Here is a 10,964-nt window from a genome sequence, read left to right on the forward strand (position 1 = left end):
AATACTTACCTATCATTTATGGTTTATGTTTGTTAATATTGATGCATTTGAGTAACTACTTTGGTCAGCTAGCTACTCTTATATCAACATTCACCGAACATCTGGCAAATACAAAGATACAAAACTATGAAGACTAGGGACTTGCCCTCAAGTACACCCTCTGTAAGGGAGGCAGGTGCCTAAACCATTAAAGCCTCCATAAAATAAATGCTATGTGATAAGGGCTATACGGTATGTTGTGGGAAGAGGAAATAGGAACAATGCTTGGGGCTATGGAGGAGATAAACTCTATGTCAAAGATGTGCAGCTTTTAAAGAACTAATAGTGAATATTAATGAGGATAAGAAAGAATTCTTTCTTTTGCTTCAGACTGGCCCTGATTCAGAGGTAGAGGGATAAGTTCTTCTATCTTGTTTTGTGGAAGTCAGTGGTCACGGTTGTCTGCCTGCTTGCTAGGGAGGCAGCCATACTCTGGGAGTGGTATAGGCTACCTCCTCCTCCTCCCCCAATTCAATGTGGCTCAGTATTGACCACGTGGGAGTGTTGTTAATGACTGATACCTGTGGGGGGTCTATGCAGGTTAATTATTTGACCAGTTTACTGTAGCTACACTATAGGTAGATTCCTCTCATGTGAAAAAAATGGCATTTCCCTTCTCCTGTTTCCTACAAGTGTTTGAGTACATTGAAAGTAACCAACAAAGAAATGAAGATCGGCCTTCCTAGGTGTCTGGCTGCTCTACTCTCCTGCTCCAATCTCCGTGCTCCACCATTCCCCACCCATTCTAGTATTCCTTTGCAGCATGTTTTCCCAGACAGAGTTTTGTGTACCCAACCTTTCCCCCAAATTCCCTGCTGAGTCTTGCCCATTCTGCAGTCTAGCCCTGCCACATTAGAAGCTCTCTATTCTACAAACTAACCCTAATGCACACATTAGTGGTAAAGCATTAGCTTAGCTCTGTCCCCTTCTCTTTTTTTCTTCCCATATAGTCCCTTCTTTCAAGAAATATAATTTGATTTCATATTGTCCTCTGGGGTGTACCCCAGAGGTATAGAATTTCAAGCCATTTTCAATATAAGGAATAGAAATGGTTCTGGTTGGCTGGTGGTACTAACATTTGGATGCTAGCCTGCTTGACATTTTTTTTTCCAATTTGGCAGGTGGTATTCTATATTTATAGGTGAGATTGCCTCAGTGAGAAGTATTCTGCAAGAAGATGGAGGGAAACAAAGGACTTGCCTCCTAGGGAACTTGTATCTGTTACATATTGTTGTATAACAAGCCATCCCTAAACTTAGTGGCTTAAAATGTCAACTATGGTTTCTCACAAATTTTTGAATTGACTGGTTATTCTCTTGGTCTTTGCTCATATGCTCATTTGCATCACTCATATGCTACATGTAGCTGTCAGGTCACTGGACCTGGACTCAACAGAGATGGCAGAGAAGGTAGAACTTTCACCCCAAGTGGTTTTTCATCCTCTGAGTATGGAGCTTTCTGGGTGCTAGATACATAAAAGGGGAAGCTTCAAGTCCCCTTGGAAGTTCTCCAATGTCATTTCTACTACATTCTATTGGTCAAAGCATGTTACAGGGCCAGCCCAGATTCCAGGGTTTACTCAATAAACTCCATCTTTCGATATCAAAGGGACTGATATCAAAAACAACCAAAGAATTGTTGGCTGTTTTTACTCCACTATAGAGCTGATGAACAATTTATTTATCTTTTCAAAGTGAAGCTTTTAAATCTTTTGTCTGGTCAGAAAAGTAATATTGAATTGAAACAAAAAAGCAAAACTGAGGTTTACCATGTACCTTCTCTGTAAAGAGTGTTGTGCTTCTAGATTAGTTCTCTCTCTGGATTGAGTTTCAAGTTCAGTCTTGAGGATTCAGAATATTAAATAAGTAGAAAGTTCCAGGCCACTACTGGAATGAATTTTTGGCCTTCAGTCCATAAGTAAAAAGCCATTATGGTTTGGAACTCGTAGAGAAAAAATTGTTGGGGCATTCTGATCCTGGGGAAGTCACAAGGGCTTCCCTTATATAGAGGTAACACCAGCCTGTTATTTTCCCTCCTTTCTCTCTTGTCTCAAGAGTTAGGAGAGCATGGGGGGCGGGGGGTCCACAGTGTGAGGGATATAAATGATGAACGTCTAAGTATTACCTTGTCTTGTACACCTGAAACTAATAATAATAATAAAAAAAAACTGAATGAATTGTTGTGACAAATAAAATATCCAGTACCTTCAAAATAAAAAACAATGCACACACACACAGACACACACAAAAGAGTTAGGAGAGCATTACTTAAGATTTGTGACTACAACGTAGAAGGTTCCTCATTTAAAAGAACCACTGTGTAAATGCCTTCCTAGAACTTCCTTTCGTCTATTAAAATTGATGGAAAGGCTTATCATTTTAGTGCACAGGAATAAAAAGCCACTATCTTATTAAATTCCATAATTGTAAGATTTAGTGAAATAGATTCATTTTTTTCTGCAAAATTTTTCCTTACAAAATAGATTTACCTTAAGTATTGAAGGAGACAAGTAAACTAGTGGATTTCTCCCTCAGTGTTAATTAATTCTCTGACTTACTTAAGAATGATACATTGATTTTGCATGACTTTATAGTGAATTTTCATTATTCGTGATCATAAGAATCAATAATTTTTTTAGTAACATGGTAATTAGTTTAAATTATTTAAAATATGGTGTCTTTCATATTTTTGTTAGAGATACATGGTATAATACTTAGAAATGTTAAGGCCAGCCTGACTTCTAATAGATAGGTAATAGCTACAGATGTCTCTCCCACATAATATTGATATGTATAGCTTCTTCTTTTCTCTCTTCCTCTCTCTCTCTTTCTCTCTCTCTCTCTCTCTCTCTCTCTCTCTCTCTCTCTGACATTCTATTCTCATTGCTGAAATTACTCCATCATTATGCATACTACTTGAAATCATCACAATTAGAAACTTATTTTACAGAGGGTAAGGGGGTGGGGGGTGGGCGATGAGGGTAAGGGGGATCAAATATATGGTGATGGAAGGAGAACTGACTCTGGGTGGTGAACACACAATGGGATTTATAGACGATGTAATACAGAATTGTACACCTGAAATCTATGTAAATTTACTAACAATTGTCACCCCAATAAATTTAATTAAAAAAATTTAATTTAAATGCAAATACTCCCAAGAAAGTTAAAAATGAGCAAATTACTTTAATTAGATTGTTTTATTCTTAACAGATCTCTGGCATTTGGGAAGGGGAGAAGGTCTGACTTGTGCAGGGCATTTTGAAATGTATGTGGCAGACTTCTGTCTAGTAAGGATGCTTAGTGACTATAGGAGGCAGAAAAGTAAGGGCAGAAACAGAAGCTGCAAGAAAAAGCAGCAGCAAAACGGGAGATATGAGTGTTTCAAGGATAAACTCAGTTTCCTAGACATGGCCCTATGAAGCATTAATATAAATTTAAATTAGACACCTTCTTGCAATAGAAAGAATTTGTGCAAAATATTACACAATGGATTATTCTAAAATTAACTTAAAATTCCCTGACATAGATTCACCTGAGAGTTAGCATGCCCGATGAGAGAAGAAAGAAGAAAGTACACTTGAACATCAAAAGTAGATGAGTATACACTCTCAAACATAAATATATATATGGCAAAACATACTGTACCATTTTTACTCTACATCTATTTTCTTTTTAAAATTAATTATTATTGAAAATGATATTTTTGATACTTATTAGTAAGGATTGTATGAAAGGGTTTTCTTTGCCATGACTGACTTCTAAATGTTTCATTGGGGGGAACCCTCAGTGACAACATAAATATATTTGATTAGATACTACCATGTTTCCCCGAAAATAAGACCTAGCTGGACAGTCAGCTCTAATGTGTCTTTTGGAGCAAAAATTAATATAAGACCCAGTCTTATTTTACTATTATGTAAGACTGGGTCTTATATAATATGATATGATATGATATGATATGATATAATATAATATATAATATAAATTATAATATAATATGATATAATAATATAGAATACCGGGTCATATTAATTTTTGCTCCAAAAGACGCTTTAGAGCTAATTGTCCGGCTAGGTTTTATTTTCAGGGAAACACGGTAGTACCAGTATTACATTTTAATTTAAAGACGGCCCCAACTAATGAAAAATATTTTGTTTAATTTATAGCCCTGAAATGTAATATTCTACATTCCATATTTTGAAGATAACAGTTTTGAAAATGTTAAGCAGATTTTCATAGGGACTTTTAATTCAGTAAATGTTATGCTGTCTGTCCTACAGCTACTCTATCCAATCAAGACCATTTATTATTTGGGGTTAATGTAGCACTTAGACCACAATTTTATTGTTCTGCTTAGAATCTCAAGGCTGCCTTTCTTGAATCCCTAGTTAATATTTTGTCATGGATTTGTTCAGAGACAAGAAATTTCTAAACTTTAAAATTTTCCTTTATATATACAATCAAAGTTGGCAGTCCAAATATAGAGTTTCACTGAAAGTTGTAGTATAGTGAGGAATCAGGATATGAAAGATATCCTTGTCAAAGGGAAGAAGAAATAGAGAACCCTTCTAAACTGGAGGAAAGAGAGTGGGAGAGTAGGATAAAGAAGTCGTAGTCTAGTCTCCTCTTGATGGTTTATCATTCATGTCCCTTTTCACGTAGGAGGGGTATCTACAGCCATGTATAAATTGTCTATAAAAAATTTATAATAAAAGTCAGAGGATGACCCAAAATTCCTCCCTATATTAGAGGGACCTAATATAATATGTCAAAGGCAGATTTGTTTGGGGGCCAGAGATATCTTATACAGCACTCAAGCATGGGTGAAAAGTGACCAAAGGACATTTCCCTATAATGCTGGCCCTGGCATGGCCTTATGGGTAACCATGGGGCTATTCACCAAATAGTCTGCCTCTCTTCACCATGCTTTCTGGACACCTGTAGAGATTTCATTGCCCCCCCCCTCCTTTTAAAGTTAGGCATAGAACATATAAATTGAAAGAAATGAGAGCAGAAGGGACAGATATTAAGTCACTGCAAGATAAAAGCTATAAGAGTATAAGAGCCAGGGTCAAGTTTACAACATCCTTTTTGTAGTGCTGTGATGGTCATGGAAGTCCATGAGAAAATGAGTCTTTCATCAGACTTGGTCCCTTTGGAACTGTGGTGAACAGCCCTCTCACTCCCCACCCTTTGCTGACTATGCTGGACATACAGCATGAGTAAGAAACACAACTTGGTAGTTATCAGGCTACTAAAATTTCCTTTAAATCAGATTCTGATTCCATTGTCAGCATAGGTCCTAGCACATACAAATCAAGATATGTGTGCAGAAGGGGAATATATGAGGGAATAAAAATACACAATTTCCACTAAAATAACAAAGAAAGAATTCATGGATAATTTGCAGCGTGAGAGTCAAAAGGTCCTTATTGATAATAGGCAAGATTGATTGAAAGACGGAAGAGCTGAATCCTTTGGAATAAGATACATTTGCTGGTGTGGAATTAAGAAGCATTTAAAAGTTAAATACAAGGATGGATTCTTTTATTTTCTATTATTAAAGAATAATTACCTTTAATACCCAGTTGACAATACATACATTTTAGAGAACTTGAAGGGTTCGGTGGTTAATCTAATCTTTCACACGAGGAAAATATTCAGTCTGGTACCACAACTCCCTCTCTCTGAAGTACACATTATCTATGTGATCTTGGGACTGAATCACCAGTCCAGGATCCTTCACACACAGTGCTCTAAGCTGTCACTGCCGGTTGATGGGAGCAGGAGTACAAGAGGGAAACCTGTTTGTCACGTGAACCTGAGGTAAGAGAACATTTAAAGAATCCTTGAGAGACAAAAGTGCATACTAGTTTTAAAGAACTTTTGTGCATACTGGTTCTAAAGACCTTTCCAAATTTTTCTGCAAGATTTTAAAAAGACAGAACAAATTGCATTTCTCTCTAATGGCCAGTGCTGACAGCATAAGTTACCCATACTGGTATGAAATTTCAAAAAATTGGAATCTTTGCCTAGAAATTGGTAAAATGTCTGATTCTTAATAAAAGTCCTAGGTTAGTTTGGCTTGCAAAATTCATAGATTTCTGGAACTAGAAGGACTCTTAGAGATTATCTGGTATACATTAGTTTATTTTGTAGATGAAGAAGCTGAGACCTGAAAGATTAAATGGCTTGCCTGAGGCCGTACTGGCAAAGCTGAGAGACGAAAACTCCCTCCCTCTCATTATCGGGATACTTTTGACTACACCAGAATTCTGAATTCTATTTTATTCAGCATCCAGTGTTTCATCACTCATGCTTCTTTGGATCTCCATATTCTTTTGTTCTCTATCAATGGAATCTGAGAACAGTTCATTCATTCACCAGTTTATTCATTCATTCACTCACTTTTATTCAGCATTTCTTTAGTGCCATCTCTGGGCATTGTTCTCCATCCTCAATACCATTTTCAAACAAAGAACCCTTTATATAGTTTAAAATAATTATGAATTTATATGTTTCCTTGGGTTCAGCACTGTAATTCTGGTTCTTTTAACAATATTTCATTGACTTTCATGTATTGGTATTTGCAAAGTCTAGGTTCAGGTGAATTGTGAGTAGAAGGAACATCTAATATTTTTGCTGAACCCAAGGAAACATATAAATTCATAATTATTACTTCCTGAACTGAAGCCCATTTTTTAAAATAATAGATAAATGTGAATTTGCTATAGAAGTGGCCATATTTTTAATCAGTTATACTTAAGGAAAAAAAAATTATATCCTGCTCCAATAAATAAGGCAGTGTGTTTATTCCATTTATATCCCTATAGTTGTACTGCTGAAATTTATTTATTTATTTTCAAATTTCTGCAATGTATAAAAATCACTTGGATTCTGCTTCTACACTGCCACTTAGTGACAGTGCTAAATGTGGGGACAGAGTCCCAGAGAGTAGTTTCCAGGCTCCTGGCCTCAAATGGAAAGGTGCTTGCTCGGGTAGTAGAAGGCCATCAGCTGTGCCTAGTTGGCTATCAGCTATAGCCAGTTAACCACTGGCCACTAATATAACTGCCGTGGCTAATCTAGCAAGGGGGATTGCAGCTAGCAAGTGGGGTTGGTTGGTTGGCAGAGAAGCGGCGGGCGGATTGCGCATCATGTGGAGCCTACTTCCTGTATCTCCAACCCAGGCGCCAATGAACCCCCCATCCATGGCTCCGTTGGTGTTCCTTTTTGGCCTTACCATATCCTGTGTTCTTATGCAGGGAGTGGGACCAGAGACCCCGCATGACACTAAGTGTCTACTATGTGGGCAAGAAACATAAATTTATTAAATGTTATGAGAGTAGCACCAAAGAAATGAAGGATACACGTCTTTGGGAGCACATAATTTAGTCATGAAGAAGATTAGAAGAAATATGTGAACAAGGAAAATGTTATGCTGCATATACTTCCTGATCTCTAGAAAAAGATTACTCTTATACTACAGAGAAATGAGCAGGACTAGGTCTGTTCAGTCAAGGTACCAGTTTTTGAAGACTTGGAGGCTAGGCCAGATTTTGAAGCAAATCTGATTGAAATGTAGGGGAAGGGCAGTGGCAAGGGAAGTTCAGGTGTTCAAGTTATTACTTTTAAAGGAAAGACTTAGGCTCAAAGAGTTTCCTCTCTCCTTGGAGACCAACAGAATGGCCTACTCTGTGCAATGCCTTTCAGAATGTTCATATTCACATCCACTGGCAATTTCTGGGCACTCAGGCTCCAGGCCCTAGGCAAGGCACTGTAGCATGTGTGCGGACAGAGTCCCAGAGAGCAGTTTCCAGGCTCTCGGCCTCACGTGGAAAGGTGCTGACCCAGGTAGTAGATGGCTGTCAGCTGTGGCTAATTGACCATCAGCTGTAACCAGTTAGCCAATTACCCACTGATATAACTGCCAGGGCTGTGTTGGTTGGGAAGTCCGTTGGTTGGCAGTCAGAGAAGCAGACAGCAGGTTACAGGTCATGAGGATCCTGCCTCCAGTGAAACTATAGTGGTATGACTCCCCTACCTATGGCTTCGTGGGTGTTCCTTTTTGGCCTGGCCACATCCTACGTTCTTATGTGGGGAACGGGAGGTGAGACCCTGCAGGCCGCCTCACTGGACGAATGGCGCAGCGAGCAGGGTCTCCCACATGACAGCATGTTGTCACATTTGTTTGCCTAATAGTTCTTGCATTCAGGCAGAATTGCAAGTTATTCTCAATCTTTTCTTCCATGCTATTTGTCTTATTCGCCACTGAAATCTAAAATATATAAATAATGTGTGAGGGGGAGGGGTAGGCGAGGGGGAGTGAGTGAGCAGTGGCTCTAGCTCTGGCTCCATTTCCAAAGATAACAGTTTAGTTGGCCTTGCGGTTCACATGTGGTCTACAGAATAGTAGCCCTGAGATTGCCTAGTTAGAAATGCAGAAACTTAGGTCCCACCCTTTACCTGCTGAATCACGTCTCCTGAATCATCTTAACCATTCTCCCAGGTTTGTATGCACATTCAAGTTTGAGAAGCTGCTTCAATGATGTACTAAACATTTGAGGGAGCCTTTAAAAGTTCTGATGAACAGGTTCTATTTCAACTCATTTAAGTCAGAATCTCTGGTGACTGGGGCATGTTTATGATTTAAATACTTCCCCCAGGTTCTAGTGTGCCATCAGTGTTGAATGGCACACTGCTCTACTCTTTCCCAAATGTACCTAAAGATAAGAATCACTTAGAACCCTTGTTAATAAAATAGATTTCAGAGTCTAGGTTTAGGACCAATTGAATCAGAGGTCAATTTCCAGGGGAGGTACCTGTTTATCTGTATATTTAACATGCAACTCAAGTGCCATTTATTAACAAGGAAGCCTAGGATATGCTGGTAATCCTATGATTTTCCAGTCCTTTCATCTGGTGACTTTGTAGGAACTCATTTTTGTCTCGGTGTGTCTATATCCTTTTACCAAGTGACAAGAGGGTGTGGACTTACAAAGCAGGGAGGAAAACATGGAAAGGAGAGAATATGGGATAAGATATTGGTTCAAAATATTTGATAGGGTGGGAGCCGAAGTGGAGGTGGGGCTCAAATCAGCTTGCATCCCTTTATCTTTTTTAAGAGCCATCATTGCACCTAGATCAGAGAATGATTCTGAACAACTCTAAATCTCTTTGTTCAGGGAAGAGTTGGTGCTGAAAGGGAACATTTTAGAGAAGATAACTGTGGGGACAGAGTCCCAGAGAGCAATTTCCAGGCTCTTGACCTCATGTGGTAAGGTGCTGGCTCAGGTAGTAGATGGCCATCAGCTGTGATCAGTTAGCCATTAGCCACTAATACAACTGCTATGGCTAAGCTAGCAAGCACAGATGGCAGTTAGCAAGGGGTGGTTGGTTGGCAGAGAAGCAGATGATGGATTGCAGCTAGTAAGTGTGCTTAGCAAGCAGATTACATTGCGGATCATGTTGATCCTACTTCCTATGTCTCACGGGGCCGCCAGCAAGACTGGTGTGCAGGAAGACCCCTCAGTTAGGTACTGAAGTATGTTTGCTTCCTGTGTCTCCAACCCAGCCATCATTGAGAATATAGTGATATGACTCCCCTATCTATGGCTCCATTGGTGTTCCTTTTTGGCCTTGTCATATCCTGCGTTCTTGTGCAGGGAGCAGGAGTTGAGACCCTGCATGACAATAACCAAAGTTTTTAGAGGAAGAGAGAGGGCACACCAGAATGATTCACTTAATTGAAAGTCTTAGGGTTCAATATGAAAGGAATGAGTGGTTATTCTTCAGAATTGTGGGGAGCTATCCTATGGATTTCTTTTATTCTTATTTAACCCCCAAGTTCAGGAATACTGTTTTCAAAAATGTGTAGTCTCTTAATTGGAAAATGTGATACAAAGGGCGACAACACACTTCTAATACTGGAGTGGATTCCATTTATTGCATCTATTCAATGTATCTGCCATTGTGACATAGAACACCAGGCTGGTTTGATAAATTCATTCTTTATAAAATTATGTTAGTTGTCATTCAAGACCTTGTTCTTTTCAAGACCTTGCATTGATTTATAGAATTATTTGTACTTTTATTTGTTATATCTCATAGTAAGAAATCACTATGTATTTTAAACGCCTACATATAAAAATGTGTGGAGCATTCTGCTAGGTGCTAAAGATAAGAAAAGTCTTAAAGTATAGAGTCCTTGCCTCTTGGAGGGCTTAAAATTCATCGTGGGGGCAGTCAGAATTTTTATGTCCAAAAAATAAACAATAGTGGAGTAGAGCATATATTGGGAGCCAAATGGGAAGTTCAAACAGTAAGCGTTAAAGAGGTTGAGGGTGCTGTTTGTCTTGGGTGTTGTGGTTTGGGCTCTCCCTCTGAAAGATGCCTGTGTGAACTAGGAGACTTTTTTCTATTTCATCACCTATTCTCACTTATAACTTTAACAATGATTTGACTTCTCCAAACAGTAGTTGAATGCAAATGCTTCCTGGATTTCTCCTGGTGCTAAACTTAAAGGCACTTCAGAGACACAAACTTGAATTACCTTATCAAGTTTGAGTATCTAGGGAAATTACAAGACCCTAAGATAATTAGTCTTTGTAATATGCACCCAAACTGGACATTTGGCAGATAACTATTGTCTTGCCTTTTCATTCTAGCAATGAGTTGTGATTTTCCGACAAAGGCAGAGGAGTTGCAAAACAGCAGGACTTTGCCACAGTTGGTAATTAATGAGGTGCTAAAAGTGCCAGAGCAGAGGTTCCCAGACTCAGTGTGTGACTCAAAGGGATAAGAAGCACCCTGAATTTCAAACAAGAGTGTCACTTAAATAAATTGAAAGTCAAGTGAGTCTAGTCTGTGGAATGGGAAATGGTCCATTGACATCAGGAGCTATCCCACAACTGTGTACTACAA

The sequence above is a fragment of the Rhinolophus hipposideros genome (genome assembly GCF_964194185.1).
Source record: "Rhinolophus hipposideros genome assembly, chromosome: 3".
NCBI lineage: Eukaryota > Metazoa > Chordata > Mammalia > Chiroptera > Rhinolophidae > Rhinolophus > Rhinolophus hipposideros.